Source organism: Camellia sinensis, chromosome 5 (assembly GCF_055761805.1).
Source record: "Camellia sinensis isolate YWXY chromosome 5, ASM5576180v1, whole genome shotgun sequence".
Taxonomy (NCBI): Eukaryota; Viridiplantae; Streptophyta; class Magnoliopsida; order Ericales; family Theaceae; genus Camellia; species Camellia sinensis.
Genome location: NC_138965.1, coordinates 30,891,777 through 30,899,783, shown reverse-complemented (window position 1 = coordinate 30,899,783; position 8,007 = coordinate 30,891,777). Strand labels below are relative to the sequence as shown.

Genomic DNA, 8,007 nt, shown 5'->3' with positions numbered 1-8,007 from the left:
GTTTATTTTATTTTCACAAAATATTTTTGTAATATTTTAAGCAATTTCTTTTAATTTTTAGATACACCTAACATACGTACACCTAAAAGTATAATATTTGTGAAATTTTTTTTAAAAAATTAACTAAATACCAAAAATTTAAAAAAAACTATGAAAATTTAATATATTTTTCGTATTCTTGTGTGTTTATTATTTTTTAAAATATTTTACTTTTTAAATATATTTAAGTAAGGTGTATCTAAAAGAGTTAAAAAAAATGCTTAAAAAATAAAAATATTCACTAAAAACATAAAAACACGAAAGCTAAAAAATTTAATTTTAAAAAAATTGAATCCAAACAATTAGAACCAAACACGGTGATTTGTCAAAGTGTGAGAATCTCTGTTTCCAACCATCTAAAAGCTTGTCCCTCCATATAATTGTAAATATTTTGGGTAAAATATAAATACACTTCTTCAAACTTGTTTAAAATATGAATTGTTCTTACTGGTTTTAGAAATTATAAATACTTGTCAGATTTTTTATTTAATGGAATTAACAAGAAAATAAAAATTCAAACTACTATTTCATACAATAATAAAATTACTTGAGTTATTAACATACTTCTAACATCATTAAAACTGTTAATTGGCTTAATAATTTATTAATAAAAATTATTATTTGTTATGCAACTAAAAACTTGAACGGTGAGATGTAATTTTCATAACTACATAGACAATTTGTTTGGGGATTGAAAAGGGAAAAAGGGCCATGGCTTCTCTACAAATGGACACAGAGAGAGAGAGAAAGAGACGTTTTAAGATGGTGAGTAGGCGTTAATGATTAAGGGAAACCTTATTGGTCAAAACACAGAGAAAATTATGAGTAAATCAAAGAAATTTCAAATTAAATTTTTTTTTAGAACACTGAGAAAATTTCAAAACACAGAATTTCTCTGTGTTTTGAAATTTGTTTGAAATTTCTCTGTATCGACGCTGAAATTTCTCTGAGTCAGGTTAGAATTTCTCTAAATTGAATTTTTTTCGTGAAAATGTTGAAGGACCCTCAACTACTATGAAAATATTGTATGCCTTCTATCTTATAAAATTTTAATATCAGAGACCTTAAAAAATATTTCCCTTCATTTTTTACATGTCATACATAGCACAGGTTACCACTAGTTTTCTAAAAGAGAAAAAGAAAAATTTATAATTGTGACAAGTTGTTGCTGGGCCTGATTCTCGAAAGTCCAAACCAAATAAAGTCAATTACAAATACAACTCATGAGATTTGTTTAAAATATAAATTGTTTCTTGTAATTTTAAAATTATAAATATCCTTTTATTTATATTTTTTATTTAACAAAAAATTAAAATTGTAAACTATTTTTTTATACAACAATAAAAGTGCTTATTTTAGTTTATTTTTTTATTTTAAATACACATAATCTAAATGTTTTTTAAAAATAAAATATTTGAAAAGCAATCTAAAAAGAACCTAATAAATAAAAAAAATAAAAATATATTAAATTTTATTTTTTTGTTTTTAAGAATTTTTTTAAAAAAATTATTTATAAATTTTATTATTTTTGACTGTATCTAGTTTGAGAACCCCTATAAAAGCCAAAAAAATAAAAATAAATAAAAAAAAAATTAAAAGTTGCTAAAAAAAGATCAAAAAGTTAATGAATTATACAAAAAATAGAAGATTATTTTTCCTCTCTACTTTTTTATTTTTTTTTTGTAAAAGTTAAAGAAAAAAAAATGATTCCAAACATACTAAAATGGATCTAAAATGATTATTTTTATGTTTATTTTTCACCTCATATTTTAGCTAAAATGTTAAAAAATTATTAAAATAGCTTATTCCCAAACCAAATGGATCTAAAAATTACAAATTTTGATTAAAATATTTAAATTGTTTATTGAAAATAAAATATATAAATTTAAAATTCAAAAATTATTTTTAAAACTCTAAATCTAAGTAGATATTTTGTAACCAATCATATATATATATATTATTAAAATTACTATTTTTCCATTACTTATGTGGCATATTTTAAAGACTTACTTCTTCTTCTTCTTTTTCTAAAAAAGTCATATTTCTTTTCCATTTACATATAAAGTTTTATATAAACTCAATTTCAATTATAATAACTAACTAGTGGTTGACCTGTACGACACGGATTATTTTTTTTAAACAATATTTTATAAAATTAAGTTAAATTATTTATATATGTTTATATATAAATTATTTTTAGAAATGTGTTGCAATATATGTATTACAAAAGAATAATATTAATTTTATCATGATATAAAATATAGCATAAATAAATATATAATAATTTTAATTGAAATATTTATCTATATCTATGTATACATATATATAGAACTATTTAAAAAATATATAACGATTTCCGTTATGTTAAATTATGAAAGTGTAGTTTAAATATGTATATATATGATACTTTTGTACTTAATTTCAGTATAATACAATAAATATTCATTTTAATATTAAAAATAATGATTAAATTGGAGAAAAAATGTTATTTAAAATTAAAAGATGATTCTAATTATTAATTTTGATAATTTTAACCTTATCGTTCTATAAAAGTGTTATTTAAACGAAATTTTATTTCAATTATTTATTTGTATTTCAATCATCTTAATCCTATCGTGCTATAAAAGTGTAAGTGAAATAAATATATAATGATTTTATATGATATTAAATTGTAACATAGTAAAATAAACATTTAATTTGATATTAATAATAATTGTTAAATTGGAAAGAAAAATAGGAATATACAATTAAAAGTAATTTTAATTATTTTTTTTATTCAGTTGGAAATAGATAATAATAAAAAAAGGGTAGGAATAGAAGTTATAAAAAAAAGTATTTGAAAAAATTAAATATAAGTATGTTGCGGTTAGATTAAGAAAAAATAGATAGATTAATTATGTTAAGCATTGATTTTTTCTTTCATATCTATTTTAAAACTGTTTATACATATTGTATATAAAATAACTTCATGTTAAATAGGAAACTCAATATAAATTAATAATAAATTATAAATAAGATAGACAAAAAAATAAGAAATATATTTAATTTTAATATAAAAATTGAATACTTGAATAAAAGTAAAAAAAGTAGAAGAAAATTAATTGGTAAAGTATTTTTTAGTATATGTAATTATTTAAATTTTATTTATGAGTAGTTTAGATTAAGTAGAAGTTTTTTGAATATCAGATTTTAGGAATAATTAAGTATAAGGTATGTTACGTGACATTTAAAAAAAAAAGACAAAAAAAAAAAAAATAGAGATATCGCATGAGTGATATTAGGGATTCTAAATAATCTATCAAATTTTCTACCAAACCTCGCACATGTCCTACACATGTGGATTTGTATTGGTCTTATACTCATGTGAGAGATTTGATAGAAAATTTAATAAATTATTTGAGATTTATAGCATTTTCCATGTTCCATAGGAGAGAACAAAATTTTGAGGGTAAACCATATTTATATATATAATTAACTATAAATTAATATTAAATATCAATAAGATAGGCAAAAAAATATAAAATATAAAAAAAATAATTTAATCCATGAGATGAACATAATTAAGCATATTCTATCTTATTTATTTATTTATTTGTATATCAAGATAATTTTTTTAAAATATTATAATAATTAAATTAATAATTCTCAAATAAAATTCATATAAAATTAATTATTATAATTAAAATTGAGTTTTGTAAAATTTTATACATAAATAAAAAAAATGCTGATATATATATATATATATTTTAAAAATAAACATTTAAAATGTGAAACTTTAATAATAAAAAAAATATTATTTTTAATAATATATATAATTTTACATAAATTATATTTGAGATATAATTACTAGTTTATCATTATTTGTCTTATTTTTTTACTGAGAACAAATCACGAGAACAAGATAAACTCCTCCTCAGACACGCCCCCTTTCCTTAAAAAAATGCTGGAAGTTCCAAATTTTCTATTAAATAAATAATTAAATGTAGATGTAAGGCTACAAAATTATGAACCCCACATGAGATATTTGATCATTTATTTAATAGAAAATTTGATGTTCTAGCATTACACCTTTCCTTGTCCATCTCTCTATCTCTCAAAAACGAAAGATTCTCTGTCTCTCTGTCTCTGTCTGTACATTTATAGATTTCTCATCATCATCATCAATCATCAATCGTCAATCTCGACCGATCAAATGCTTCAGTTGTTCTTCGCGCTAGCCTTCTCGGCTGTGCCACTGACTCTCTACGTTCCTCCGATCCGTAGCCTCAACCTCTTCGTGGAGTCCGTGGAGCAGCTCCTCCGCCAGACCACCTCCTACTCCCTCCACGCCTTCCCTCGCTTGCGCTTCATCGTCTCCCGATTCTTCTATAATCTCCTCCGAGCCTGAAGGTACTCAGTCATGTATTTCTCACTCTATATCTATATGTATATGTCAAAAAATCCTAATTTCCTCCATTGTATATGTTCGTGATTGTGTGCGTGTTGTGTATGGTGGGTTGTGGATTGTGAGATTTTAGGTGTACATGAATTTTAATTGTAGTTCTCGAATGCGGAATTAGGGTTTGTTCGTTTGAACTTTGTTCGTTCAAATAGTTTAATAGATTGTATTTTTTTTCTTCTTTTGCGTAATTTGGGTTTCTTTGAGAGACTCCTTTTGTTGTTGTTGTTGTTTGTTTGTTTGTTTTTTTTTAATTCGTGAATTATTTGAATTCCTAATTTTGGATGTGCCTCATAAAGAGGTTTTTGTTTTTAAATTGGAATTGTGTGTGGAAAATTTGTTGCTTTTGTCATGGGCTAAAAATTACACATTCACCTCTTAATAAGAATTATTTGTCATTTTGATCCTCAAAAAACATTCTCTAACTTTGATCTCTAAACTATTTGTCATATTGGTCCAATTATCAATATCTTTTATAGTTAAGGGGCAATTTAATTAATTATTTTTTTTTTTTGGGGGGGGGGGGGGGAGGAGGGGAGAATTAAAAAAAAAAAATTCACCTGAGTTCCTGAAAAAGTGAAGTCATATCTGTAAATTTTGGTCGATAAATCCAAACTCAAACCCAACCTAACCTAATCTCAACACATCCTCACCCTGAAATTCATCACTAAATAAAAGGGTATTTGGAGAATATTATATAAATACACTTTATATATATATATATATATTTTGGTCATATCATATCTCTCTATTTTTTTGTATATCTTTTTTGTAAAAAATTAAAAAATATACTAATTTGGTTCATTCTAAACAATTCTTAAATTTATCTGCAATGGGACTCATATTAATAAATGTGCATGCGACGCATGAGAAAATGAGATAAGAATTAAGATTATATATACTTTTTTTAATCTAAAAAATCAACTTCTTGTCTAATGAAAATTATAGTAGGTATGTTTTGTTAAAAGGCAAAAAAGGTTGTGAATCGAAATTAAGAATTGGGAGAGGAGAGATCATATGACGGGTTCGTGCCATTGGTAGAGGGAATAGGATTGAAAGGAAAGTGGAGGGAAGGGAAGGGCAATGAAATGTGAGGAGGGTTGGATCAAAGTTATGAAAATAAAAAATTTTATAGTTTCAAAAGGAAAGTGGAGGGAAGGGTAGGGAAATTAAGGTCTTGTTTGTTATGATTTAAAAAAAGTCAAAAAGTCACTATCTTATAAATCACATCATCTTATCTAAGTCACATCACTTCTTTACCACACATTACTTCAAACCTAATCTATATTTCATAAAAATTCGAAAAGTGTACTTATTTAGATTATCCCAAACCATCCCTAATGCTGTGTTTGGTTGAGGGATTTAAGGAGGGATTTGGAAAGAGAAATGGAAAAGGTAGGTGAAATGTGAAAAAAACATGCCTACATTTCACATAGTTTCACACACTTTTTCTCTTTCCTTTTCCAAATCCCTCCCCAAATCTCCAAACCAAACACAACGTAAATGTGAGTAGGGTTGGACCAAAGTTTTTTTTAAAAAAAAATGTTGTTTCAAAATTGGTTCGGTTTGGTTTTAAAATCAATTTTGAAAGATAAGTTTTTGAAAACAGTTTTTAAAATTTATTTGGTTATATATTTTGCAAATAGTTTTGCAATTGGAGTTTTTTAGTTTGGAGTTTTGTAGTTTAAGATACTTTTGTAATAGCTTCAATTCGTAGCTCGAATTCGGAGGCTCAAATTTAGCCCGAATTCGGAGAAGAGGAAGAAGAGAAGAAGAAGAGAAGAAGGAGAAGAAGAACTGGACTGGAGTGGGCCATCAAAATCGGAGGTGGAGGCGGAGGCGGGGCTGAGCGACGAGCTGCGACGCCGACGAGCTGTGTCTGACGAGCTCTGTTTCTCTCTCGCCTCTGCTCTGCTCTCTCTCGCCTGTGTTCAACGAAGAAGAAGAAGAAAAGAAAGAAAGAAAAGGAAGAGAAAGAAAAGGAAGAAAAAGAAGAAGAAGAAAAAAAAAAGAATGGCAAAATGACGTCGTTTTGCCATTCGAGCCAAAATCGAGCCACGAGTTTCGAGCTACCAATCATTTTTCTTTTTGTAATTGAATAGATGAGTGTGAGAGAAAAAGTGATTGATTAATGTATAGGATGTGAGAGAAGATGAGAGGAGAGAAAAAAATGTAAGACAAAGAGAGATGGAATAGAAAAAGTGAATGAAAAATGTTTTGAGAAAATTGTAAACTAAGCAAATTTTGGGTTTTGAGTTTTCAAAATTTTATTTTGAAAATTAAACTGAACGCAACCTCGTATTTTAAAAACTAGATCATATTTTTGTCTAACTTTATCCTTCATGATGTCAAGAACTATGCTGTTATCACCTTGTTAAATGGAAATTCCTCTTTGTAATTTTGATTAAAAATTACTTTTGGATCTTTGACAAATGTTTGAGATTTTTCTAATTTTATTGCTAGAGTTAAGAATCTAAATTCAGTGAATCTGGATTAAGATATGTGCGGCAGAGCATAAGTATCAACATAACGCTTGAAGGAGCCTCAGGTAAATTAATTATTTTATATTTCGAAGATATTATGTTGACATGGTTTGAAAACAATGAACATGGGATTAAAAATAACATGACATGGTTTGAAAACGATGAACATGGCGGATAAATTATAAAATGCCATTCATGTACATGAGACTATGGGTGTTTTGGACTCGTGACAATTGTTGTTCAATTAAGATTAAAAAGAAATATTACAGGCATAGTTAGAATAAGTAAAATTCTTATTTACGGTCCCTCTTACAACTAACTCAAAATGCCAATGTCAAACGATTAGGACATAATTTATAATATCATGAGAGAATATGAGTGCGGAAAATTGAAGGAGTAATGAGAGATCAAATTTGGAAGTGAGGTTCCGTTTGGGAAGAAGGGTTGGGTGAGTTTGGGGCTATTTTAGTTACAAAAAGACAAAATAAGCTTTTTAATCGAATAAAACAAAATATCACATCTAATCCCATAATTATTACATTATTTCTCTCACAAAAAATTTAAAAAGTCAAAAAGTCATTTCCAAACGAGACTTTTAGCCTTAAGTTAAAATAAACAAAAAGTCAATCTATTTTCCAAACGAACCTTAAGTTATTTGTTAAAGTAATAAAGAAATATTTGTAACTTTTTTTTTTTTTTTTTTTTTTGAAGACGAAACTAGCAAACAGATATCATTAATAAGAACTATGTACAATAGTAGCCAGCTTATGCGCTGGAGTAATTACATTTTGTCATACCTTGATAATACTAAGAAAAGTAAAATATTTACTAAAATACAAAATATCACTAATTATAGAAGCTACATGTCAATCAACATTAGAATTATTAGACTGAAGTAACTTAACCAAAACTTGGCAGTTCGTCAAAATCTGGATGTGTTGTAGTTGTTGCCCCATAGCCCAGCGCACAGCTTCTAAACAAGCTACAACTTCGGTATTGAGAGGAGAAGAAGGACAATGTAAAGTCGTTGCGTGCTGCCTCACCATA

The 8,007-nt window shown here is 26.2% G+C and overlaps 1 long non-coding RNA gene across 1 annotated transcript; it reads right to left on the bottom strand.

Annotated features, from left to right (window-relative positions):
* Positions 1-3,878: 3,878 nt before the first annotated feature.
* LOC145790525 (uncharacterized) lies at positions 3,879-4,793 on the bottom strand. The gene is made up of 2 exons (XR_014329309.1): positions 4,108-4,793; positions 3,879-3,965 (listed from the first exon to the last, which is right to left on the bottom strand). It is a non-coding gene; the product is annotated as an uncharacterized LOC145790525 (long non-coding RNA).
* Between the last annotated feature and the right edge of the window lie 3,214 nt (positions 4,794-8,007).